Genomic DNA, 26,503 nt, shown 5'->3' with positions numbered 1-26,503 from the left:
AATGGTCAGAACAGAACAGAAATATGCCAATCTGTATTTAATCACCAACGACTGAGGATGTCTGGATTTTATTCTGTTCTGTTTCTGTGGGGCCGTGAAAGGCAGTCTGTGGCCTGGTTGAGCTAGGCTCCCTCTGGAGATCCAGTAGAATATTCTACAGCCTGGATAGTCATTTTTACAGATGAGAAACAATGTCCAAGGTTTGTAGAGAGAGCCTGTTCCATGCCATGAGATACAGTGCCCTCTTCTGGCTTCTGGGGGCACTGCACTCACATACACAAGCCCACATAATTTAAAATAAAAACATAATCTTTATATAAATAAAAGAAACTATGTAAACTTGGGTATGGTGGCTAACCTGAATTATGCATAAGATTTATTATCTTACTAATAAAAATAAACTATGTACAAAAGCTTCCTGACCCTTGTTTCAAAATTTTAGTTCCTGCTGCTGGAGAGATGGCTCAGTGGTTAAGAGTACACTGGCTGCTCTTTCAGAGGTCCCAGGTTCAATTCCCAGTGACAATCCACCTGACAGCAATTGCCTGCAAGTCCAGTTCCAGGAGTCTGACACCCACGCACAGACACACATGCAGTCAAAACACATACATGTTTTTAAAAAGTCATTCAAAAGTTTGACTCTTACATGGGCATGCCACATCCCAGAATACTACCTAAAATAAATCTGTAAGGAGATCACCAAGTGCCAATAAAAGACCCCTTGATGGAATTAAAGTAAATAAATACATGGGTGATTTTAGTTGAGCTTTCTAAAAGGATGCCTTCGACTTGAGACTGGCCCCAGTGAGCCAGGCCTCCGTACCCTCATTCAGTTGCCCAGTCCATCGTACCATGAGTCTGCCATGGTCACCAATAGTCTCGAAGGCTAACAATACTCAGTGTGCCCATACAAGCTTTTATTCCTTCCCCACAACCACACTTTCCTGCCAATAACCCAGGGGTCAGTGGCTCCAGCTCCTGTGCGTGGATGTGGACGTGTGACGTATGGACGTGTGACGTAGATGCCCATCTCAGTCACTGCCCAGCTGGGTGTGAGGCAGAGGCTCTTGTTCCAACACCTCACACTTGTGCAGACAGACACATCCACAAGAGCACCCATTTGAAGACATGTCCAGCCATCCGTGAGGACAGTGTCTTAGTTAGGGTTTCTAACCCTGCAACAAAACACTGTGACCAAAAAGTAAAGGCAGAGGCAGGTGGATTTCTGAGTTTCGAGGCCAGCATGGTCTACAGAATCAGTTCTAGGACAACCAGGGCTATATAGAGAAACCCTGGCTCGAACCCCTACCCCCCTCAGAAGAAAAAGTAAATTGAGAACAAAGGTTTTAACCTGTTTACACTGTCCACATAACTGTTCATCCCCAAAGGAAGTCAGGACAAGAACTCACATGAAACCGGAACCTGGAGACAGGAGCTGAAGCAGAGGCTCCCCGCCGCGCCCCCCCCCCTTTTCCCTTCATCCCAGGGCCACTGGTGCCCCAAGGCCCCCATCTATTGTCAGCATTTCCGAGGTATCTAAGGGCATTCTGTGAGACCCAAGAGCTAGAACCTGTCGTCACTGTACCTCGGACCCTGGACTGCACTTTCCCCACCGCCCTGAGCGGGGTCCAGTGGCCTCCAACATCCTGAAGCCTGTCCCTCAGCAGCTCCGTGGGGTCACATGGCAGTCTCCAATGTAAGCCCACCCAGTGGCCCCCAGCTCTGGCGGTACACGCTTCCCCCCCTGTTCCCCCCCCCCTATTTCCCCACATGTTTCTAAGATTGTGTCTGTTAAATGCAAACAGTAAAGGGAGAAATCATGACAACAGAAGTGGCATACATTTGATGATGTGATCAGCTTAAACAGCACTCCTGGATAGAGCCTAGTCTATGGAATTCTGTGGTTTAGGGGACCTTGATCTTTCAGTGCTCTACTGTGCTATTTGCTAATGAGGCATCTAGGTTAAAAGCAATCAGAATAGTCTCCGTGGATAGCACAGCCTAAAGGTCTGCCATGGTGGAGAACTCCTCGCTTTTAAATATCTAAGCATGTTCTTCCTAGATTGTCCAAAATAGGTTGATTAATTTGGGTTATGAAATAGGCTTCAGGCTCTACAATGAGGTATTCTGGAAGACATAGCTCAAGTTTAAAAGTTCTTCCTTCAAAGAGGGATATCCAAGGGCTATCAATAACCCCATGAACATAACAAGTTTTACTGTCTTCTGATTTGCTTTTGTGTCAGGAGCTAGATCACCAAAGATAGAAGGGGAAAGGGCCCACAGTCAGAATCACTTACCAGTGACAACAACTATTATGTGAAGATAGAGGTACAACAGTGAGGTCAAGAAAACTGGGATGAGGGATAAAAGAGCTTGAAACTGGGTGTGAAACAACCACAAGGAGGAGATAAGAGGAGGGAGGGGCTCTGGAGCAGGGTCAGCAGACAGTGGGGCTGCCTGGTTCCCCAGAGCTCTTCTTCCACAAAGAACACGTGATGGCTCCCTTGCCCTTCTATGTGCCTTTGTTTGTGTTGTAGCTAAGTGGAACCCACTTAGTTGTAAGGATGCATTCTAACAAGACCTCCTTCTGTTTTAGGAAAAGAGATTCCCAAACTGCTTCGTAGAGAAGGAGTTAAATATTAGGTAATCAAGAACAACTCCAATTCCATTGTGGTAGCTGTGATAGGCGTCACTGCCAAGGTGAAGCTACAACTTGCCTGTAGAAATGTGATATCAAACACAGCACAGGGTAGTTTGTTGCCAGCAAAACACTGGGCAACAAGTCACAGTTAGTCAGGATCACTAGTTAACTGACAGATGCTTAGAAATGAATGAAAGTGGGGTTTCATCCACCCCTAACTGGGTGAAGAACATGGATAAAGCATGCTCATCTATCATATGTGTCAAGGCTACGTGCACAGAGCGTGTGTGCCCTCCTCTGGCTCAGCCCACAACTGCCCAGAATAACCTGTCACAACAGAAAAGTGCATCTACCTTTGTTTCATTTCAACCAGAAAGCCTCTGGAGATCCTGAGACAAACCAGCTCAACTGCTTTTCCTCTCTTGGGTATCCCTACTATTCTCAGGAGTATCTCTCCATCTTCCTTACCTTCTCATTTTTCCTCAACTTTCCTTAATAAAAATCACTTCCACTTTGTTTACTCCCATGGATGTCTACATTTTTCATCTTTGTTGGTATAAGACAAGAAGCCACTGTTTCAGGTTGACAGTTGAGTGACTGTTGAGTTTTGAAACCATAAGTGCCTGGGTCATACAATCCTCTGATGAGAACTGCCAATTCTTCTCAAAAACTGCATCATTCTAATGCCAGGAACTGAGTTTCCTCAATGGTCCTCTGGGCAGGGTGGCATTCATGCCAATTAGTGCTGGCTCTGGCTGCAGTCATCTTACACATGAAGAATCAAATTCCTCACATGCCAATATAACTGTAAATGTTTCAGCCATAACTTTGCATTTATCTACACAGTGTCTTTATCCATTGCTTCTTCTATCTTCATGCATTTTCTGGTTTCTATCCAGGGTAAGTTTTCTTCTGCTGGAAAACTCCACTTAGTATTTTATTTAATGGGAGACTATGAATTCTTAGATTTTGTGAGTGTCTCTGAAAATGACTTCATTTTATCTTCATTTAAAGATACACTTTAATGGCATAGCAGCATAAGATAATGGTCTCTTCCAGCATTGTAAAGATGCTGTGTTATACTCAAGCCTTCATCATTGGTACTTAGGCCATTGATGCAGCTTCTGCATCTGTTAATGTTGTATATCCTTTTTCTTAAGCTTTACGCCAAGTAGATGATTTTCTTTGTTCTGAGCATAGTCTTGTATCTGTGGGTTTTTTCTTTGATTATGCTGCTTGAGATTCCTCTTGTTTCTTAAATGAACTAGTTAATGTCCTGGATACCTTAGGGAAAGCCTTACCTCTGACCCTAGAGACACTGTTTTGTTCCAATTCATTCTTTCTTCTCACAGTTCAATTATACTTATGCCAGACATTTTCAAGGCTTCCCTACATCTCTATTTTCCCCAACTTTCTCCTACATGGATGTTTTTAGTTGTTCTTGTTCACTTCTTTTATAACTAGCTGTGCCTTATCAATTAAAATAACTGTGTTCATTGTGAAATCCTTTCTTTAGAGACTGTTCTTACTTTGACTTATGCATTTTGCTTTACTTATGACACTTTCTCATAAAGTATTTTATCTTTTATATTGTCTTCTAATTCTTTACTATTTTTAAAAATCTTGGTACTAGCACTTATATTTATATGTGATCTTTCTCTAGTTTACTATTACATGATAATAACATTTCTCATTACTAACAAGTTAATATGAACTTCAGAAGCTTAGTTTTTCTTATATAAATCTTCCAGGTGATGTTCTTTTGTTACAAGTAAAAATTATCTTTTACTCCAAAATAAATTATTTTGAGTCACGGCTTCTACCGTATACCAATTTCCTCCCTCCAAATTGAAACATTGCAACCTAGAAGAACAAGTAAACATCTGCAAACCTCAGGAAGATCCTGAGACTTACAAAGCTACCAGGCTTGCTCCCAAGGTTGTATGGGTAATAAAGATGAGATGAGATTCTCCAGTCCCTTGGATGGCCTGAAAGTCCTGAAGGGCACTCTAAGGCAGTAGCTTTTGTGAGCCATTGCCCATGCTGTTGACCTTTCAGTGGCACAGTTATGTGTGTGACTTTCACCCCAATCCATAGCCTTCCATCCTCAGTCCTGAAAGGAGTGAATTCATTATTTTACTAATAGATGTGGCTACAGTCATATTTGATCATTCAGTAGATCCCTATTTAGGATGAGTAAAAGTCTCTTCCCATCTCTCCAGAAAAAGTCACATAACAGTTCATTCAGTCCTGGTAACACTTAGTTTACCCCTTTACTTTTCATGCATTTTCAACTATAGTCAAAAGTATTTATGCTGGGTACCAGTAGAAAATGATGTAGACTAGCAGTTCTCAACCTGTGGGACACACATCAGATATCCTGCATATCAGATATTTACATTACAATAACAGTAGCAAAATGACAGTCATGAAGTGACAAGGAAATAATTACATGGTCAGGGGTTACCATGACACTGTATTAAAGGATCTCAGCATTAGGAAGGTTGAGAACCACTGATCCTGACTCTCTTCAAACCTTTTCTTGGAAATCCACTTATATATCTGCCATTCTTTATAAAAATATCTGTTTTAATTCTCTGGTCACTCTCTCTCACCCCAGAATCCATCACATTAGGGAAGAATTTGAAATTGTAACTCTGGATTAGAAAACGTCAGTATGGAAAAGAAGTTTTTAGGTTGCTTCTTTGAGTTCTTGTTCAGGAGGTTTGCCTGCTTTACTCATTACCTTGGATTCACATTCAGGCAAATCAATTTTGTATTTTATTTAACTTAGTTAAGTTGGGTTCTGGAGGTTAACCCCTAGGGCATGATAGATAAGTATTAACCTTTGGCCTATATCACCAACTCTGTGTTTTATTTTATTTGGCCTTTTAGGTTGTTCTTGATGAAACCTCTGATTATCTGATAGCCTTTCCATCCCATGATGATTCATATGCCAATGCCATGTGGGGTGTTTTGGTAGCACAGTAAATAGTGTTTTGAAACTGTTGAATTCAACCCATGATAAAGGAAACTTCCCTCTAAACATTAAAGATTAGTTTTCTAACTTTGTGAATGTTCTACTATGAATTGAATAATTCCATTATGAATTTTAAATTATGGATGCTGTCGTGAATTGTAAATTTGGAAGTACATTATCTAATGCTTGCATAAGCAAGTACACTCCTCACTGTTCTCCAGTCACCGTCTCTGTCCTGGCTACACTGGCCTTGCTCCAAGTGCTGCAGTGTTCAGACTCTTTCCACCTAGCATTCCCATCTCAACCTCATTATCCAGCTATCCACTAATTCTTTAGAAATCAAGTCTGCTGTCAGTGCTTTAGGGGGGCTACTTTATGTCCTGTAGTAGGTCAGGTCTACCTGGTCTTTTCTGAAAGAATGGCCTATGCTCTTCACTTGTGTGCCTAAAAAATTACTTAGGCAAGCAGATTTCTCCTCGCCCACACTGTCAGGTTACAAATTCTGAGAAGATGAAATGCTATACATTTTTGTTCTTTTCCACACCTGTAGCAAGAGAGTCACCATCACAAAGTATTGCTTTAAATGTTTCATTGAGGAATAACTAAATGTCTATCTAAGAGCACAGGATGATATTTCATTCTTTGCTTCTGTTTTCAAAGTTACCATGGGAAAATTATTCAATGTCTATGAGATTCATTTTTCTTGGCTAACCTGTAATCTTTTTTTCAGCCTCAAATAATCAAGACAAATGACATACTGTATGGAAATATGTGAAATAATATATAACTCAATAATTAATATTATCAGTTACTCTTAGAGAAAGAAAAAGCCTAAAGTATGAAGTCAAGATGTTTTTCCAGAATGTCCTAAGCATTCTCCACTAGCAAAAAAAAAAAAAAATGTCCCACAATATTCTGGGTTCTGAGAGGAACAGGAAAAAGAGTCTGAAGCCAGCTGCATTAGTACTACTTGATGATGCTGAACTGAATTCTGCCTTTCCACAACTGTCCTCACCAATGTTCTCAGTCCGTGTGTTCTGTGGACATGCAATTTGTTATCCCAAGCTATCCCAAGGACCTAAGGCTTTCTGTGGCCTTGGAACTGGACCCCAAACTGTTAGAGGTGACATTCTTCACCAAGTAGACTGTGGAAGAAACAAGTCTAATCACAGCTAGAAATTATTCGGCTAGAGAAGAAGAGCAGGGAGGGCTACTTCTTGCCACACTGCTCATGCCATCCACACAGCGACTCATTCTTGCCTTGCCACAAACTTCCTTTGGATTCTCCATCTAACTGACACAGTTTGGCTCACTCCTGGCTAGTCCCCTAGCTCAGCTGCCGCTCTTCTGATCTCATTTAGTTGTTTCTCAAAGAACTCTATTTGGCGATATCTTCCATCAGCCTGACTCTAAGGTCTGATTTTCCTTTAGAGAATGTCCCTTCTTCCAGCCCCAGCCTTCACGCCGCTTATCATTCTTTCCAGAGATTTCAGTTCAACATTAAGTTTTGGGCTAGCCACCTGCCAGTCGGCAAGTGTTTGTTGACAGGTTAAGAGGTTCTGGCAAACCACGCTACTCCACCCAGTCCTCAGAATTGCTCCAGTGGGCTTTGCTCTACTCCCAGGATGGTCTGTGCTGAGCCATCAATTCCATAGCATATTGGTTGTCTCCATTAGTGTTCTTAATAGTGAAATTTGCTCATCCAACCTGTCTAGAGCACCTACGCAACTAGGAACCTGGCCAGAGGGACTCCCCTGGGGCTGCCTCTTTATGCCTCCCTGGACCCAACTTTTTGCTGGTTTATAATTCCATTGCTACTGTGCTTCACTCATAAGGTATTCAAGATATTGTTAGACACCCAGATCTCTCTCTCTCTCTCTCCCTCTCTCTCTCTCTCTCTCTCTGTGTGTGTGTGTGTGTGTGTGTGTGTGTGTGTGTGTGCTTAGGGCACACTGTTGTTTCAGGTCATACCCAACCACCAGGCTTTGATGAACCCCTGTAAATCACTGAGAAAACAGAAGCTAAAATCCTCTTTTGGTCTAGTGTGTACTAAAAAAAAAAAAAACAAACAAGCAAATAAAAGAGCAAAGTAAACTTTCTTCCTCTTTACCTCTTTCTCAGGGGCAAGTACTCTTTTACTGTTTTCTTAAAGAGGACTCCAGGCAATGTACTGAGCACCTATATTCAAATTGACTGCCAGTCTTTGAAAGCCAAGTAATTATCAGACCAGGAAAGAAGATGATGAATAGATACAAGATTTTGTCAGCAGTTAGAGCCCATGTATATATATATATATCTTCAGCAAAGAGAGAGGGGGACAATGTATATAAGAAAAGAAGCCTTCCTATATAGAGGGTATAGAATAACTGTACTGACTGGTTTTGTGTCAACTTGACACAAGCTGGAGCTATCACAGAGAAAGTAGCTTCAGGTGAGGAACTGCCTCTATGAGATCCAGCTGTAAGGCATTTTCTCAATTAGTGATCAAGGGGAGGGCCCCTTGTAGGTGGTGCTATCTCTGGCCTGGTTGTCTTGGGTTCTATTACAAAGCAAGCTAAGCAAGCCAGGTGTACTGGCTGTTTTTGTGTGTCAACTTGATACAGGCTGGAGATATGACAGAGAAAGGAGCTTCAGTTGGGGAAGTGCCTCCATGAGATCCAGCTGTGGGACATGTTCTCAATTGGTGATCAAGGGGGATGGGCCCCTTGTGGGTTGTATCACCTCTGGGCTGGTATTCTTGGGTTCTATAAGAGAGCAGGCTGAGCAAGCCAGAGGAAGCAAGCCAGTAAGAAACATCCCTCCATGGCCTCTGCATCAGCTCCTGCTTACTGACCTGCTTGAGTTCCAGTCCTGACTTCCTTTAGTGATGAACAGCAACATGGAAGTGTAAGCTGAATAAACCCTTTCCTTTCCAACTTGCTTCTTGGTCATGATGTCTGTGCAGGAATAGAAACCCTGACTAAGACACTAACTATAGGAATGCTGAGACTTTTAAATTAAATGACCTAAACTATTTCTTTCCTTCTTATTTTTTCTTCTTTTCCTCATAAAGGTGATTCATTATCCATGTGGATGATTAACTTACAGCCATTACATTACATGTCCAGTGTCATATCAGCAGAGTTCAAGAGTGACAGAATCACCTGTGTAGGGAAAATGTCATTGTCATATTCACAACAGACCATTTTATAAGCTATGAGAACTGATGGCATGTTGGACCAAATGACTTTTATCAATATCACATCCAAGAAATATTGAAATCTGTAATAATTCTTATGTGGCATTTGATGTTAACGATTGTGAATATCAGCCTGCAGGCCTCATTTCCTTACACACTGGTCTTTCAAACAAGATATAACAGGTGTATTAGTCAAGATGAACTAATTTGTTTGAATCTATATTCACTAGATATGCCACTTCTATATTTGCCTGTTAGACTGAGAACCACAAGGAAAGGAGGATGAGATTTATCCCACAGACACTTTGGGCAGGAAACAAACAATAACAACAAACCCAAATAAACAAAGAAATAAACATACCTACAAGGCATCCAGCATATAATGTTTGAGATATATTAGTTAAAGTTAAAGACACCACCTCATCCATGAATGTTATCGAGGGAAAGGGGGTATAGTTCCTCTATCTGTAATGACTCCATAATCTCATGAAAAAAATATGTAAGGGAAAGAGGATGAAATGAAAACAGAAAACTAAACAAAGAAACAGAATGGGGAGGAGGAAAGACTGAGGGGTCCCTAATAGGAGGGCTGCTGTCACCCGGAAGCTTGGAGTCAAGGTGGCAGCTTTCTAATCCGGGAAAGGCTGCAAACTTATTTCTCTATCTAGCTGGCTGTTGTTTAATAAAACACAAACCATTTGCCAGCAAGGCAGCTGATCCCCATTGACCTCCTGGAAAGTCAGGGATGTCATTTCTGCTTCCCTGGTAGAAGGAGTCGTGGCAACTGTCCAACAACAGGAACAAGGGTTACTGGAGTTCTTGTGATGTCTCCCCCATGCCTTTCCATCAGGCTTCCTCTTGTGCAGGAGCCAACCTGCCCCATGTTCCTGTGCATCCACCAGGTCACATCTTCAGAAAGCCTTTCAGAGCTTCTGAGAATGATTTATGCATATCTGACAGTCAACCTTTCCTTGGTTCATTAATCCTCAGTGTAACTCTGTATTTTGGTTATTTATGTACTTGTTTTTAACTTTGATTACTTTTAACATAGGTGTAATGCTCTAATAGTGGATGTGAGCTGTTTACTAAATGGTGAAATAAAGCTAAAGAATTCAGGGACCTTATTGAACCTTTCCTTGATAGACTCCTGGCTTACTCTAGACCAGTAACTGATGCCAGGAACACAGAAGCAATCTGTGACCCCCGAGAAAGCTCTCTTGGGGCATTTAACCTTCTCTCTGTCTGTGCAGCAGTTACCTGTCCTGGCCATGGACCCCTTCTCTATCTCTGATTGGTCCTAAAGGACCAGCTTGAAACCTTGTCTCAAACTTCAATCCCCTTCCCTCTCTTATTTTCCTACTTGAAAACTCTTTTTTTTTTTTTTTTTTAATCTCTTTTGGTCAGACCAAGAGTGCTGACCCTGTTCTGTCATTTATGTCCTTTGCAATTCAGTTCAAAGTCATATTGCTTCTCATGCCTACTTCTTTTTCCTTCATTCTACTATGAGGTTTACCAGTCCAAGAAGATTCTCCTTCATACCTTCAGGTTGTTTTTTACCCTTATGCACTCCAAATGCACAGCTAGGCAACCAGACTAAAGTCCTAATTGCATCATAAATTATTCTAATTCTCTTGCTTAAAGCACCCCCCCAGGCTTCTGTTATATATGGGAGATGTATACACTTATTAACATTATATACTAGACTACAACCCACTGACTTTTACAAGCTTAAGCCAGTCTCTACCCCCATAACATTTCCAGACAACTGGAGCATGAGAAGTCTGTTGGGCTGCTTACATTTCTTGAACTTCCATCTATGTAGGTTTGCCTGAAGCTCAGCTGGTGACAACTTCCTTTTATCTTGCCAGTTCCTTCCTGATGCTTTGCCACAACTCCCTTGGGCTGTGTAGTCATTACCCGTTTCACCAGGGATACCCCAAAATCAGAAGTGAGATGTGGAAGTGGTTTCTATGACTCTCTTAAAGAATCCATGAGAGAACTAACACTAGTGAGTAGCCTACAAAATGAAACTCCTAGTAATGTTACGGAATTTTACAAAGTAATGTTATCCAATCCCCTATCCTCATGGTCTATAGTCTATTTCCAGATCTTTTGATTACAGGAAGATTAGGAACTATGATCTACAGTGAGACTTCTCACCTTAGTTGTTAAGTAATATCATTTTAAGTGTTTTATGTATAATAAGTAAAAAAGATTGTCTATAATGAATAAAGAACATCTCTGTATTTTAATTTTCTTCTTCAGGATAGGAGAGAAATGGAAAGATAAAGTACTCAACAGAATCATCATGTGTATTTAAAAAAACACATGTAATTTTAAAAGAAGAGTTGTAAGTTGAAGATTAAGAGTGAAAGTATCAACTGGAAGAGAGGAGCAGAAAGATAGACAGAGGATAAAGGAGTTTGCTATGAGATTGTATACCCTAGTAACTTCAGAAGCTACACAATAAAGTCTCAATAACATGACTGTCCAAATATGAGCTGAATACAGACAATACCAGTGGACATGCCAGTAGACAGGGAAAATTCCAGGAGGCCTCAACCTTACATAAAGAGCAACAGACAACAGAGAAAAGTTGGGAGTGGGAGTGTTGGTCTTCCACAGAGAAGAGTATAAATGGTTATTCAGTGCTAAATGCCCATCCTTGAAAACATGTCTACAAGGAACATTATAAGCACTGAGCAGGTCATATTTAATGGTGTGTATGGTATATATATATATATATATATATATATATATATATATAGAGAGAGAGAGAGAGAGAGAGAGAGAGAGAGAGAGAGAGGGAGATGTGTGTGTGTGTGTGTGTGTGTACAATAATGATCAATGGGGAGAAAGTCCAGGATCTCAAAAGAGATCAGGGATGGGCACATGAAAGGGCTTGAGGAAAGGGAAAGGGTGAAATGATGTAATTATTATTATCTCAAAAAATAAAACTGTATTGACTCAGTGAAGCAATATAGGGCAAAACCAGAACAGTGAAATGGGAAGGGTTGGGTGGGAAAACAGGGGGAGGGATGGGGGCTGATGGGACTTTCAGGGAGTGGGGGTCCAGAAAAGGGGAAATCATTTGAAATGTAAATAAAAAATATATCGAATTAAAAAAAAGAATAAAAATTGATAAACAGAATTCTGTAATAAGTATGGATTTTTGAAGGACACTTTGAGGTTCTGCTTTTACAGAGGTGGAAATAAAGTGCTCCAGGGAAAGAAGAGGCTTTAAGCAAAGGCTTGGATGCATAGGTCGAGTATCGCCAGTTGCCTGTTGTGACTGGGACATCAGATAAATGAAGAGAGCGCAGGTGTCTGCTAAGGAGTCTTACCAAATGCTCAGTATGTGGCTGTATGAGTATTTCCTATTTTAGCCTGAAATTATGAGAGATTCAGAGAATTTTAGATTACCAGATGACATTTCCTTCACCTTTAAAGCTATTTTATTTTTGCAATGGAGTGAAAATTCGCGAAAAGCCACCCAGACAAGATCAAGTCATTGAATGGACATACTGTTGGCCAAATTTAAACAATATAAGGTTTGACAAAGGTCGGCACCACATGGGAGAATTTGTGCCTATACTGCACAAAAGTTATGAATGGGTCAAAGAGAAAGGTGTGTGTTTTAATTATGCACTAATAATGACAATGAAAACCAAGATCTAATTCTTGAACACTTTAGAACAACAAATTACATTAGAAAGACACCAAATTCCTCAAGCAAAAGAACTAAGTTGCTACTCAGCTTCCTATCAGGGAAAGGGTAATTTTGAAAGAGAAGGGAGAGATGTGAGAAAGACCCCGGGGCTAGGGATGTGGCTCAGTGGTTAACAGCATGGATGCTCTTTCAGATGTCCCTGCTTCATTTCCCAGCACCCACAGAGCAGCTCCAAACCTGGTGGGAATTGATTCTAATGCTTTGTCTCAATTTGGCTCCCAAAAGCTGCACTTCCAAATGCTGAGGTCCCTAAGGGTCCCTGTCCCCAGCTGACTTTGAATTGGTATACAGCCAATGGCTGAGGGAGATGGAGGCGGGATTTCAGATTGTAAAGGCAAGGGACCAAGGAGAAGAGGAAGAGGAGATTTGACACGATGTGGGGGGTCACGCGCAAAAAGAACAAAGAGAACTTAAAGGCCTGTCAACATGTAAGAATCTGGGACAGTGACCCTAGGGACCACTCCCCCAATTATGTCTGGGGTATCAAAAATGAAATATAAAATTTAAAAGATGCTAACTCAGGAGGAGTGTGTGTGTGTGTGTGTGTGTGTGTGCGCGCGCGTGTGTGTGTGTGTGTGTGTGTGTGTGTGTGTGTGTGTGTTAGCTGCAGAAAGGTTTAGAAGTGTGCAACCCTTGAGGTAGTCAAGTCATATAAAAAATAATTGGCATGTATGTGTCTTTCGTTCACCAGTCCAAAGCTCTGGGGCAGGTGCGATGTGTGTGCGACCGACTGGGAGCCAAAGCTACACAAGCCATGCATAACTCCAGTTTTAAAGCACTGTGTCCTATTCTAGCCTCGGCAGACACCAGCAACTCAAGTGATGCAAAGGCATACAGGCAGACACAACACCCACACACAGACAAAAAATACTCTTTTAAACATTTATTTATTTGATTCTTTGTGTAAGTATGTATATGATTTATACACCTGATATTGGATTGCCTTTAGTGGTCTCATCCCAGTGAAGATCATTCCTCACACCCAGCATTTCTTAGTTTCCCATAGTTCAATATTTTCTTAATTTTCATTTTTCTCATGGCTAAAGATGCTGAAACCTTTTTTATATTCTACTTTTTATTTCACTTCTTATTTTGAGGATTGTCTGTGCCTTGGTCTATTAATTGATTGGATGCCTTATTAATTGTTTCAACAGATTTACTTTATTTATCTTTGTAATGTTCAGCACACATTCTTTTTTTTTTTTCCCCAAGACAGGGTTTCTCTGTGTAGACCTGGCTGTCCTGGAACTCACTTTATAGACCAGGCTGGCCTTGAACTCAGAAATACGCCTGCCTCTGCCTCCCAAGTACTGGGATTAAAGGCGTGTGCCGCCTGGCTCAGCACACATTCTTAAAAGATATTTTTTGCTAGCAAAGTAGAAGGACCAAGGTTAGGAAACAACATTGGTGCAACTTATTACTTAATCTCAGTCTCTGTTAAAAGTTTATCAACTACAACTATAATATCATCTGGAGGCTGTGGATCCTGTGCAGATTATTGAGTAGTACAGGGATAGGATTTCCTGAAGGAATGGAGACAAACTTGAGGGAGAAACAGGAATTCAACAGTGACTGCCAGGTCTTGAATAAAGCATTTGGAAATGGACTCAATGTTATTCTAAAGCGAATTATAGTAAGTCATATTACACTAAGTGAATGGGGTGTGTACGTATGTGTGTGGGTGTATGTGTGTGTGTGTGTGTGGGTGTGTATGTGCACACATGTGTCTGTGTGTATGTGTGCATGTGTGGGGGTGGGTGGGTGATTGCACTGATGAATATGTGACAACAACCACATTAGTTCATGAATTTGAGAGAACAAAGGTTGTGTATTTGAGGGGTTGGAGAGCAGAAAGTGAAAGGGGCAAATGATATAATTATATTTTAATTTCAAAGAGTGGAGATATTTAAAACAGAAACAAGCATGCACGTACACACAGAGCACTGCTATTCCAACTTACTCTGGTCAGAATGGCTACTTAAATGTAATAACTGCTAAAATGCTGAAGATGATGTGGAAAAATACAGTCTTGGTGAGGATGCAAATTAGTGCAGTCACTGTGGACTCAGTCAGGGTTAAAATTCCTCAAAAAACTAAAACACTAAAATGAAGCCAGGTAGTGGTGGTGTGTGCCTTTAACCCCAGCACACTGGAGCCAGAGGCAGGCTGATTTCTTTGAGTTTGAGGGCAGTCTGGTCTAAAGAATGAGTTCCAGGACAGTCAAGTCCACACAGAGAAACCGTCTTGTTAGAACCAAAAAGAAAGAAAATAAATAAAACAGAACAACAACAACAAAAAAAACCAAACCTAAAATTAAAACAGCCATGTATATTCAATCTCACTGTTCCTGATTGTACAGCAACAGGCAGAAAACTACTCAAATATTTGCATAGCCCAGGCTACTGCAGTATTCACAATAGTCAAGACATGGGAGCGGCCTACACTGAAAGAATGAAGACAATGTGGTATGAGTATTTGGAGAATTGTTTTCTTCAGCCATAAAGAAGAATGAATTCATGTCATTTGCAAGGGAATGAATGTAATTAAATCATCAACTTAGTCAAAGTAAATTAGACTTGAAAGACAAATCTGTTTTCTTTTTTTTCAAAATCTAGCTTCAAACATGTGCATGCATACACAAGGACATACAAATATGTACACACATGCACATATACCGTGAGAGAGAAAAAGTACTCTTTGGACAAAGGAAAAGGACCAACAGGAAGCAGGAGGGGATGAAGGAGGGTGAAGTCAGTATTAGCAAGTTTGTAACATACTATAAATAATTGTCATAATGATTGTTCCAGGACAGCCAGGTCTACACAGTTTTTACAATTATGCTAATAATTAAAAACATGCTAACAATAAAGACCTAATCCTCCCAGTTAATCTTCAAATTAATTCAAACGTTGTGGCATGCTTATATTTTAAAAATGTGAAAAAGCAAGGTGTTAAAATGCAATAGAGGAATCTGGGTCAAGCAAATATTGACATTCTTTACATCATATTTATAAGATTTCTGTAAATGCAGAGAAATAATGACTTATAAGTAAGTACAATCAATCTGGGGTAGGTACATTTTCAGCTCTTACACTGCTGTGACTAGCACACTGATGTCCATCTCTCAACTGACTCTCTACAACCAACTCTTGAGTTCTTCCTTCCTCGAGGCCCCTTTTATTGTCTCTCCTTACCGCGACAACCAGTTATCTGCTAACAGGAAGTGAGATCACTCCTCCCACAATTCTCCAGTGGTCTCTCACCTTACTCCGAATTGCACCAAAACTTGGAAGTGTTCTATATCATCTTGACTAGCTATGCCTTAGTCTCAACTTCCATTTCTTCCCTCATTAATATTATGACAACTGAGCGTGACCTCGGGTATGCCTCTGACTCACGGCTCTTGTACATACATAAACGCCTCCTTTTTGGGCTGTTCTCCAGGTAGCTGTTGAGCTTGCTGGCCTCTGTCATGCTCTGGCCACAGTCCTTACTCAGAGATTTCCTCCTTACTTTCCTGTTTGAAATGATGACGCCAGCCACACTCACTCTCCTTCTGGCTGTTAATAGTCTCTGCAGCACGTACCGAGGCTTCACACAGGTATTTGCCTGTCCGAGGTCTTGCTCTAAGTTCCTGTGCAGAAAGGTATTTTGTTTGTTTGCCCATTTGTCCTATTGCTCACTATACTAGAATTTAACACTTGAAGACAAAAGAAAGCTGCTTTGTTCCCATTTGAACCTTCAGAATTTGGATTTGGGCTTTGTGAATATTATCTTCTTGATATATAAATGTTTAATGAATAAAACTGGGCATCCTATAAATTCTAGTGAAGCACAAAATCACCACATAATCAATAAAACATGCTGCATACAAATCACAGGAAGAAAAACAATCATCAAAGGCAGGAAGGACAATAGCAAACAGAAAATCGGCAAGCCAATAGTATACAATAATAATTTTAAAAAGTCAGCACTCCTATTTAAGAATTGTGGCGTGCCTATAATCCAAGCACCTGAGAAACTGACACAGCCAGGTTTTGGAGTCAGCCTGGGCTACATGAGACTCTGTCTCAAAATACAGCCAAAAAAGTTAACGAGTTGAATACTTGATCAGTATAAATGATGTGTGATTTGTTTGTTTCATATTTTTAAGAGAAATTATTCATAGAATGGTGTAATATAGAAAAATAACTGAATTTTAAAAAGATAAATCATATACTTGGTGAATCATCTTACAAAGTCATTACTTTAAAAAAAGACAGAGGGGTTGAGGACACCAGGAGAACATGGCGGCAGAATGAGCTAAGCAAGCTCCTAGGGACTCACCGAGACCTCCGAGCCAATCACTGACCCTGCAGGGGCCTGCCCTAGGGCCTCCGCAAATATGTTAAGGTTGTGTAGCTTGCTTTTCTTATGGGACTCCAACTAGTGGGTGCCGGGGACATCTCTCATTCTTTCACCTGCTCTTGGAACCCTAGTCTTATTGTGACTTGTTATGTCATGTTGGGTTAATGTCCCTGGGAGGCCCGTGACCATTCCACTGCAGGGCATCAGCCCCACTCAGTTGTTGTCTACACAGCGCTTTTCAGGACGCCTTCTTGCACGCTTGTCTTTCTCTTCTCGGCCTTATCCTACTGCATCTCCAGGGCAAGAGGAACACATGAGCTACAGACCAGAGGACAAAGAACACAGAACTACAGTCTGTGAAACTGAAGATCCTTGTGTTGTGAGACTGGATTAAATTGCTGACAGCACTGAGACCCATACATGAACCTTCAGCAGAGAGCCAGCCACTCAAGGGCTAACCTCAGATCTCTGTTCTGTTCCAGAGGCAAAATCCCCATGGCGGTGGCAGTGTCCTGTGTTAAGCCCGCTCAACCTTTAGCTCACTAGTCAGGAGCATGGGAGGTTCTGGAGCCCAGAGAGCATAGAAATAGCTTCTTTGGGGTGGGAGGTCAGTCCGCCATCTTTATCCAGCCCAAGAAAATCACATCCAGATTCCAATATTAGTTGAAAGGGATGAAAGCAGACACGTTAATTGCTCTTGGAAAATCAGCAACTGGCTATCCAAAGCATACCGTGGAGAACTCTGGGTGACAGAAGGCACAGTAGAGACCACCTTAGCCTACGAAAAACAAAAAAAGCCAAAATGCAAATACCAAGAGTGTGTGAGGTGCAGCAACAGATCAATCGCGAGAAACCCATTTGAGGAAATCACATACAGAAGTTGCATTTGTAACCTCTCCCCCTTTCCCACACACTGTTTTCATATTTTCGCTCTCTGGTGGTCATTTTTCTCTGCATCCTGGAAATAATCACCTGGCTCTTCAGAATCAATGGCTATAAAAAGAAATATCCTCTTGAACAGCTTCCAGTGAAATGAGACCCAAAGCCTCCATAGCCAAAAACCACAAAAGTGCAAAAACAGGAACAAGAGAAAAATGTGAAAAGGAATGTAGACGAGGTGGGGGATGGGAGGCTGGGCTGGGTGCTGCCCCGGTGTAAATAATGGTAGGAGATGAGTGTAGCCGGAAGAATTTCATACGTGTATAAAATAGTTAAACAATAAACTACTTAAATTTTTTTTCTGCTGCAGGCAGAGAAGGAAATTCTGGTTCAAACTTTTCTGTCACTTGAGAGGTTAAACGTCCTTTCTTTCTTTCTTTCTTTCTTTCTTTCTTTCTTTCTTTCTTTCTTTCTTCCTTCCTTCCTTCCTTCCTTCCTTCCTTCCTTCCTTCCTTCCTTCCTTCCTTCCTTCCTTTCTTTCTTTCTTTCTTTCTTTCTTTCTTTCTTTCTTTCTTTCTTTCTTTCTTTCTATCTTTCTATCTTTCTTTCTTCTAACCCAGTGTGAAGACACCTTCTGGTTACCTAGAAGGGAAGCAGAAGAGAGGCAAAGCTCCCTGCATTTGAACACCGAGGGCTTTGTGTTTGTCCAGGGCTAGGGCCCCACTGGCCTCCCCTACTTCTCCTCAAGCAGGAGGAGGAGCCAGACCGTCCTCCCCTTCCCTGGGAGGATTCTGCGCAAAGACTCGGGGCTCCCTATTGAGACACTGTATTAAGATGCCTTGTGCATTTTGACCCTCCCCCTCTGCCCCACCCTGTCATTTTGCTTCAAAGAAATTTCCTATCCAGGGATTGTGATTTGCTCTTAAAAAATAAGTCTGTGAAGTGCTGTGCCTAAAATTCCTGATGGTGCAGAGCTGTCTTCTTGTCACTCTTACTGCTGAGTTCTTCTAACTCCACATAGAAGCAGAATGCCAGGCAAGTTTGCTTGTGTGAACAGTTAAAGGAGGGGAGGTCAGACCTACACAACAGGACCCAGTCATGCCCTCTGCTCTATGGTTCATTTTCCAAGGTTTAAACCTTCTGCTTTAAAAAATAAAAATAATAATGATTTTAATTGCCTGCATTTCTGTGCCGTGAAATCTCTTGTCACCTTCCCTCATAGGGCACGATTAGTTAGTCGCTTGATTCCGTGTGCCATGTCTTTGTTCTGTGTGTCCTTGCCTTGCGTGATACACGATGCTCCCCATACTCGCCGAGAAGTCTCTACTTATCAGAGCCACTGTTGAAATGTCATGGTGGGTTTTTTCCTCCTAACCTTACAGGCACAAAGCACTAGTTGCCAATCACAGAAAGCCAAAGAGAAGCTGTAATATATTTTCTTTGATTAAAAAAAAATGACAATTATTGATCTGAAGATAGGAAAGCTATTATTAAAGGTTGCTAAAAATCAGTGGTAAGAAAGGGTTTCGAACCTAAGACCCTGAAAAGGGAAGAAGTACGCTGATTTTGCTGAATATTCAAAATGTAGAGGTTATAGCCACAGAGCACAATAAGTGTGAGGCTTTGAGGAAAAATAATTCCATGAAGCAGGAGCACGTGGAACTGCCTACCGATTCCACTACACAGTGGGGTCAGAGCGTATCTTCAAGGATGAGATTAGCCGGTGTCCTCAGCGATGCGATGCTAGTGACCGGAAGTACCAAGACAGCTTAGAGCAAGACCCGGAAGTGCGTAGGGAAGGCTGCTTGCCTGAGCTCATCCCAAGCTCCCCAGTCCAGGCCTGTTTCACCTATAGCATAACCTGTTCCTATCCACCTGCTCGTCTGCCCTGAGGGCAGCTTCACTTCCTTCTGACCACTGACAGGGTTCTCTGTTGTTGTTGTTGTTGTTTTTGTTGTTCCTTTGCTTTGTTCTGCTCTGCTCTCCTCTCCTCTCCTATGTCCTCCCTTCCCTTCCCTTCTTCCCTTCCCTTTCCTTCCCTTCTTCCCTTCCCTTCCCTCCTTCCCTTCCCTCCCTTCCCTTCCCTTCTTCCCTTCCCTTCCCTTCTTCCCTTCCCTTCCCTTCTTCCCTTCCCTCCCTTCCCTTCTTCCCTTCCCTTCCCTTCTTCCCTTCCTTCCCTTCCCTTCCCTTCTTCCCTTCCCCTTCCCTTCCCTTCTTCCCTTCCCTCCCTTCCCTTCCCTTCTTCCCTTCCCTTCCCTTCTTCCCTTCCCTCCCTTCTCTTCCCTTCTTCCCTTCCCTTCCCTTCTTCCCTTCCCTTCCCTTCTTCCCTTCCCTCCCTTCCCTTCCCTTCTTCCCTTCCCTTCCTTCCCTTCTTCCCTTCCCTTCCCTTCCCTTCTTCCCTTCCCTCCCTTCCCTTCCCTTCTTCCCTTCCCTTCTTCCCTTCCCTCCCTTCTCTTCCCTTCTTCCCTTCCCTTCCCTTCTTCCCTTCCCCTTCCCTTCCCTTCTTCCCTTCCCTCCCTTCCCTTCCCTTCTTCCCTTCCCTTCCCTTCTTCCCTTCCCTCCCTTCTCTTCCCTTCTTCCCTTCCCTTCCCTTCTTCCCTTCCCTCCCTTCCCTTCTTCCCTTCCCTCCCCTTCTTCCCTTCCCTCCCTTCCCTTCTTCCCTTCCCTCCCTTCCCTTCCCTTCTTCCCTTTCCTTCCCTTCCCTCTCTTCCCTTCCCTCTCTTCCCTTCCCTCTCTTCCCTTCCCTTCTTCCTTTCTCTTCCCTTCTCTCTCCTCAGTGTTTTTGTGTTTCTAGCGGATGTATTAAATACTTCTGTCTATTTCTTAGTATCTTTTATGAATCTGTATTATTTATGACCTATTGTACTTCAGTTTTCAACATCGATGTATCAAAGACACTGTGCCTTGCGGTGTCCACACTTCACGCTGGCTCCGTGTTTCAGAGTCGCTGCCTCCAGGGTTTGCTCCAAGTGCTCAGTGGTGGCATGTGTCTATTGTCACCATAAAAAACCGTGACAAACGTTTCATGACTTAAGTTTCGTTCGTGTTTTACGTCCTTTCTAGATGGCATTTCATTAGCCATATGATGGGGAAATATTTATGAATATAGATTTATAGGACCAAACTGATTTACTTTGAAACATACTAAATATGACTGGAGGTCAAAAATTTATTGCTATTCTTCTAATGTAAGCCTTTCCTAGTGAGTTGACTCAAAGCTTCATTTTTATTTGCTATTCTTGTAGCTATATTTCTGAAATACACAATATGAAGCTTCGAGAAATACTGTCAATACCCCATGAGCCATACACTAACTTGCAGTTCTCAGTGAGCGAATCCGCCTATAAGGGAACTCTCCTGCAGTGGCTCTGCAGGCTCCTCTGTTCTTTTAATTCACCTTCCTCCCCCAAGCAGAACCCTGGAGAAATTATTGATTTCCATGTTGATAATAAATATAATCTGCCAAGTAGTTCAGCTACCACAGTGGCAACCAAAACCAGAGAGTATCAATAGCAGCAGGAGACAGCAGAGATTCGGCACCATGGAATATGTGGATGGGTCAGTTTTCCTGGACGGTTTAATCAGATTAATTTTTAATTTTAGCTTTTGCTTTACAGCGCTTATTTTATGTTCTGCCAGTAAAGCTTGAATTTTAAAATAAACTTATGAAAATGTAAAGCCTAAAGGTATTTCTTTTGGAGAATGAGTTAACATCTATGGTTGGAAAGTACCACAATTCTAACATGATCTTGATCTGCCAGGGCTCCCCTCAAGTCATCGGTCCACAATCCAGGGTGTCTCACGTTTCATCTTCAGTCCCAGGTGCTTCTGGGCTCCTTCTTTCTCCACAATACTGAACAGTTATGATAACTGCTATCTGGAGTCCCAAGTTGTGAGTTTGGCTCCAAATCCTGGCACTAAATAAAGATGTATATGATGTATATGTATATGTATATGTATATGTATATGTATATGTATATGTATGTGTATGTATATGTATGTGTGTGTGTGTGTGTGTGTGTGTGTGTGTGTGTGTATGTGTATGCTATAATGCTCCCAAGGATTCTAGAATATGGGTACTTGTTATGCAGAGGCTGAAAGAGGAGGTGTAAGTTCATGAAAGGTCTCCTTCATTCCCTCAGCTATTAACAACACTGATTTGGCTCTCAGCACCATATCATGGGGGACAGAATCACAGACCTCCACTGCACCATTATGCCCCCACTCCCACCCCTGGGCTGGGAATTCTAGAGAGCCAGCTAGACTCTGGCTTTCCTCAGCACTGCTTGTATCTCTGTGATCAGTTGCTAGGATACTTGAAGGCAATTCATTTGCATACGAAACAGAAGACCTAGAGAAATCATTTAAACGGGCCTACTCAATGTTCTCTAAGATCAATAAATGCTGGAAAAGAAGTTCATCCTGTTGCAATGCCAGGGAGGCAACATTGCTTTCAAAACTTAGTCACCAAAATTTAATCTGTCCCTGAAAGAATCCCAAGCTCTTCTAAAGTTTCTTTTTGATTCTTGTGAACCTTTGAAATGGAAAGTCATGCTTAGAATTTCTCAGGGCGGGGGCTGTTCACATTCTCTATTCTATGCACACAAGGCATAGAACACCTAGCCATCAAAGGCCACCTGGCATGGCATCTTTAAGTGTCCTGTCTCCAGCAATGCCCAGGAGAATAGCCAGCTGTGGTCCTCTTCTCAAAGGTCTGGGGGTGCCAGGCTTGAGTCATGCCCTGCTTTCCTCTGACTGCTTTCTGCAGAGCTTCAGGTTCTTCTCCCAGCTCTTCCTTTAGCCCGAGCCTTCCTGAAGTGCACTCAACTCTCCTCACTCCTCACCCCACACTCCCTTCTCATACTGCACAGCTGTAGTAATAGTGCAGTGGACCTCAATGAATAATGCTCTCCACAGGAGCAGCCTCCGCTCAGATTCTTGGTCTAACCAGGCTCTGCTGTTCCTCGGGAATGCGGATGCATCTTCTGCACCTCATGCCGGACTCCATCCTTCTTGTATCTTTGACTTAGACCTAAAGAACTTCAATAACATTTGAAATCTACTTTTCACTTTTATCCTCTCAACTCTTTTTTGCAAAACTGTATTCACCTTCTCATTCTACATGTGGTAAAAAAAAATTTCTCACAAAAGTCTCCCTGAAAGTTATGGTACAACTGAAGGTGCCTCGGTATCCCTTCTAATCTTCAGGTACTTTATCTGGCTTGCTTCCAGCTATCCCTGTGCTGCACACTCTCACTCAGCATGGCAGCAGTGACCTCTGACTTCTCTAAGATTGAACATTTAGTCCCTTCCTGGAAAAATGATGCATGATTCACAGATCCTGCAGAAAGGACGACTATCAGTATCGTGAAGAAGGGAATGTGGCTGCTAGAACATTTTAGGTCATCTCTACAAGAAGGTAAAATCTATTTTTCTATTGTGGAACAGGGTGAGCTTTGTGTTAAAGTTAGGGTGATTTTTAAAAAGTACCAGTGCTGGAGAAAGAAAGAAGGAAGACAGCCATCCAAGCTTCAACTGAGAATTTTCTTGGCAAATTTGTGCATCAGAAATGCATTGCTTAGTGAAAGACCTATATGACAAAAACTTCAAGGATTTGAAGAAATGAGGTAAAGAAATATCAGAAGTCAGAAAGATCACCCATGCTCATAGATCAATAGGATTAACCTAGTAAGAAATGGCCATGCTATCAGATGCAGTCTAGAGATTCAGTGCAATCTCCATCAAAACACAATTCTCTACAGACCTTTAAAGGACAATATACAGCTTCATATGGATAAACAAAAAGCCTAGGGCAGATAAAACAACGCTGTCCAATAAAAGACCTTCTGGGGGAATCACCATCCCTGATTTTAGGCTGTACGACTGAACCTAGTAATAAAAACCAGATAGTATTGGCATAAAACAGACATGTTGATCAATGGAATTATATCAAAGACACAGACATAAATCTACACATTCATGGATACCTGATTTTTTCCTAGAGAATCCTGAAATATAAAATGGGAAAAAAGAAACCATCTTCAACAAATGGCACTGGTCTAACTGGATGTCTGCGTACAGAAAAATGCAGATGGATCTATATCACACTGAAAAACACTCAAACCTAAGCAGATGAGATACCTCAACATAAAACCAGATACACTGAATCTAATAGAGGAGAAAACAAGCAACTACCTTGAACACACTGGCATAGGAAACAACTTCCTGAACAGAACACCAACAGCTCAGGCACTAAGAACATCAGTAAATGGGACTTCATGAAGCTGAAAAGCCTCATAAGACATAAGACACCATCAATAGGACAAAACAGCAGCCACAGAATGAGAAAAGATTTTTTTCACTGACAGAGAGCTAATCTCCAAAGTACCTAACAGACACACACACACACACAAGCACACACGCACACACACACACACAAAATCAATAAACCAAATATCCAATTAAAAATGGGGTACTGATGTAAGCAGAATTCTCAATAGAGGAATCACAAATGGCTTAGACACATGTTCAGCATCTTTAGACATCAGGAAAATGCAAGTCAAAATGACTGAGATTCCATCTTGTACCTATCAGAATAGCTAAGATTAAAAAAAAAAAAAACCCACAAGTGGCAGCTCATTCTAGGAAGGATGTGGATCAAGAGGAACATTCATTATTACTTGTAAGAGTGCAAACTTGTAAAGCCTCTATGAAAATCAATATTGCAGTTCCTCAAAATTTGAGAATATTTATACCACAAGATCTAGTTATACAACTCTTGGGCACATACATAAAGGACTGTCCATCCTACCACAAGGACACTTGCTCAACTATGTTCATAATAGGATGTGGAAACAACCTAGAAGTCCTCTTGAAGAATTGGTAAAGAAAATGTGGCACATTTACCCAATGGATTCTTACTTTGTAGTTAAAACGAAATATGACATCATGAAATTTGCAGGCAAATAGATGGAACTAGAAATTTATCCTCAGGTAACCCAGAGAGACAAACATTTTATGTAGTCACTCATAAGTAGCTATTAGCTGTTAAGTAAATGATAATCCTGCTACAGTCCACAGACTGAGAGAGAGGCTAAGGAACAAGTAGAGTTCTAAGGGGGACACATTGATCTCCCTAAGAAGGAGAAATAGATTAGAACAGGTGAACTGGAGGTGGGTAGTGATGGGAATCGAAAAGATCACATGTAGGGGAAGGGATAGCAGAAGAAAGTATGGGAAGAAACAACTGAAATTGAAAGGCATTTGGGGGAATCAATGTGGAAACCAAGTGCCCTGGACACTCCCTGAAATCTACAAGAGTGACCCCAGTCAGGACTCCTAAGCTCATCCTAGGAAGATGTGGAGCCTGAACAAGCCATCTTCAGTAACCAGGCAAGACTTTCAGCAATTGGACTACAACACCAACCTAGCCATAAAACTTTCAACCTACAATCTGTCCTGCTGGCAATATGTGCTAGAAATGGTGACTCAGAACTTGTGGGAGTTAACCACCAATGACTAATCTATTGTGTGGCCCATACCACCAGAGGTAATCCATGCCCAACATTCCCTGGATAACCAGGAATCAAAGACTAGATAGCCTAGAGGCCTAGAGTAGAGCCAATATGATTAGCAAAAATAAAAAGTAAAAATAAAATCAATGGAATAATTCCTAGTGGTGTTCTGATATATTTATAGATCAGTGCCTGGTCTAATTGTCCAGTCGTCATCAAAAAAGCTGATTGAAGTGAAGACCCACAACCAAACAGTAGGTGGAGAAAGAAGATTTCTATCAGGTCCCTCTCCTCAGAGCTCAGGGAACCTAACCAGAGAGGGAGGAATGATGGTTGTCAGAGGGGTCAAGAACATGACGAAAACATGGCCCTTTTCCTTCTACTGGGTTACTTCACCAGCCTTGATGTTAGGGGTTTTGCCTGGTTTTATTTTATCTTCTTGTACCATGTGCAGTTAATGTCCCCAAAAGGCCTGCTCTTTTCTAGGGATATATGGAAGAGTGTACCTAGAGAAGGAGGGAGGTGGGGGGAGGGAACTGGGAGGAGCAGAGGTAAGGGACGCTGTGGTTGAGATATATTGAATATGAAAAGAATATGTACAGATTAAAGACAAAAGCCGGGCTGTGGTGGTGCACGCCTGTAATCCCAGCACTCTGGGAGGCACTCGCGATCAGCCTGGTCTACAGAGTGAGTTCCAGGACAGCCAGGGCTATACAGAGAAACCCTGTTTAGAAAAAAAGAAGTCAAAAAAAAAAAAAAACAGATTAAAGGGAAAAAGGAAATGCATTGCTGGACTAGCAACCAACAAGATATTCAATCCTGAATTCTACATGTTAACAGAGATCTGGGTTTTTCCAGTTCTGCTTTGGTCCATTTCTTACTCCACACTGGGTGCCTCCTTAAACTCATATAACATAACTATTCTGTGATCGCATCAGCTGCCAAGCAACCAACAACCTCTACCCCACTTGGGCTCTGAGACAACTGAACTACCCAGATCTCTGTGGACATTTCAAAAACCAAATCAGCTCTACTTTGTATCGTAGTCTTTTCAGATTACAGAAGAAAATCAAGATCTACTGATGAAATTTGCATGCACAAAAAATCTATTTGTTTGGCCTCCAAACAGTCGCTCCCAATAAACTGATGACTGGCAGAGAGTTGGTCCCTGCATGTGTTTTAAATAGGCTGCTTGGTCACCAGTGTTATCCCCAGACAATTAAATGTATCTTGA

At 41.7% G+C, this 26,503-nt stretch overlaps 1 protein-coding gene across 3 annotated transcripts in view; it reads right to left on the bottom strand.

Annotated features, from left to right (window-relative positions):
* LOC127664898 (probable G-protein coupled receptor 141) overlaps positions 1-26,503 on the bottom strand; it is a 66,294-nt gene that overhangs the window by 8,249 nt on the left and 31,542 nt on the right. Inside the window, exon 3 of one of the 3 annotated variants that reach the window (XM_052157149.1) lies at positions 8,707-8,764. The exons of the other annotated variants lie outside the window; for them this stretch is intronic. The gene's annotated coding sequence lies outside the window, so the exon portion shown is untranslated. The remainder of the gene's footprint in view (positions 1-8,706; positions 8,765-26,503) is intronic. 3 annotated transcript variants of the gene reach the window in all.

The sequence above is a fragment of the Apodemus sylvaticus genome, chromosome 14, assembly GCF_947179515.1.
Source record: "Apodemus sylvaticus chromosome 14, mApoSyl1.1, whole genome shotgun sequence".
NCBI lineage: Eukaryota > Metazoa > Chordata > Mammalia > Rodentia > Muridae > Apodemus > Apodemus sylvaticus.
This window is presented reverse-complemented; position numbering and strand designations above follow the sequence as displayed.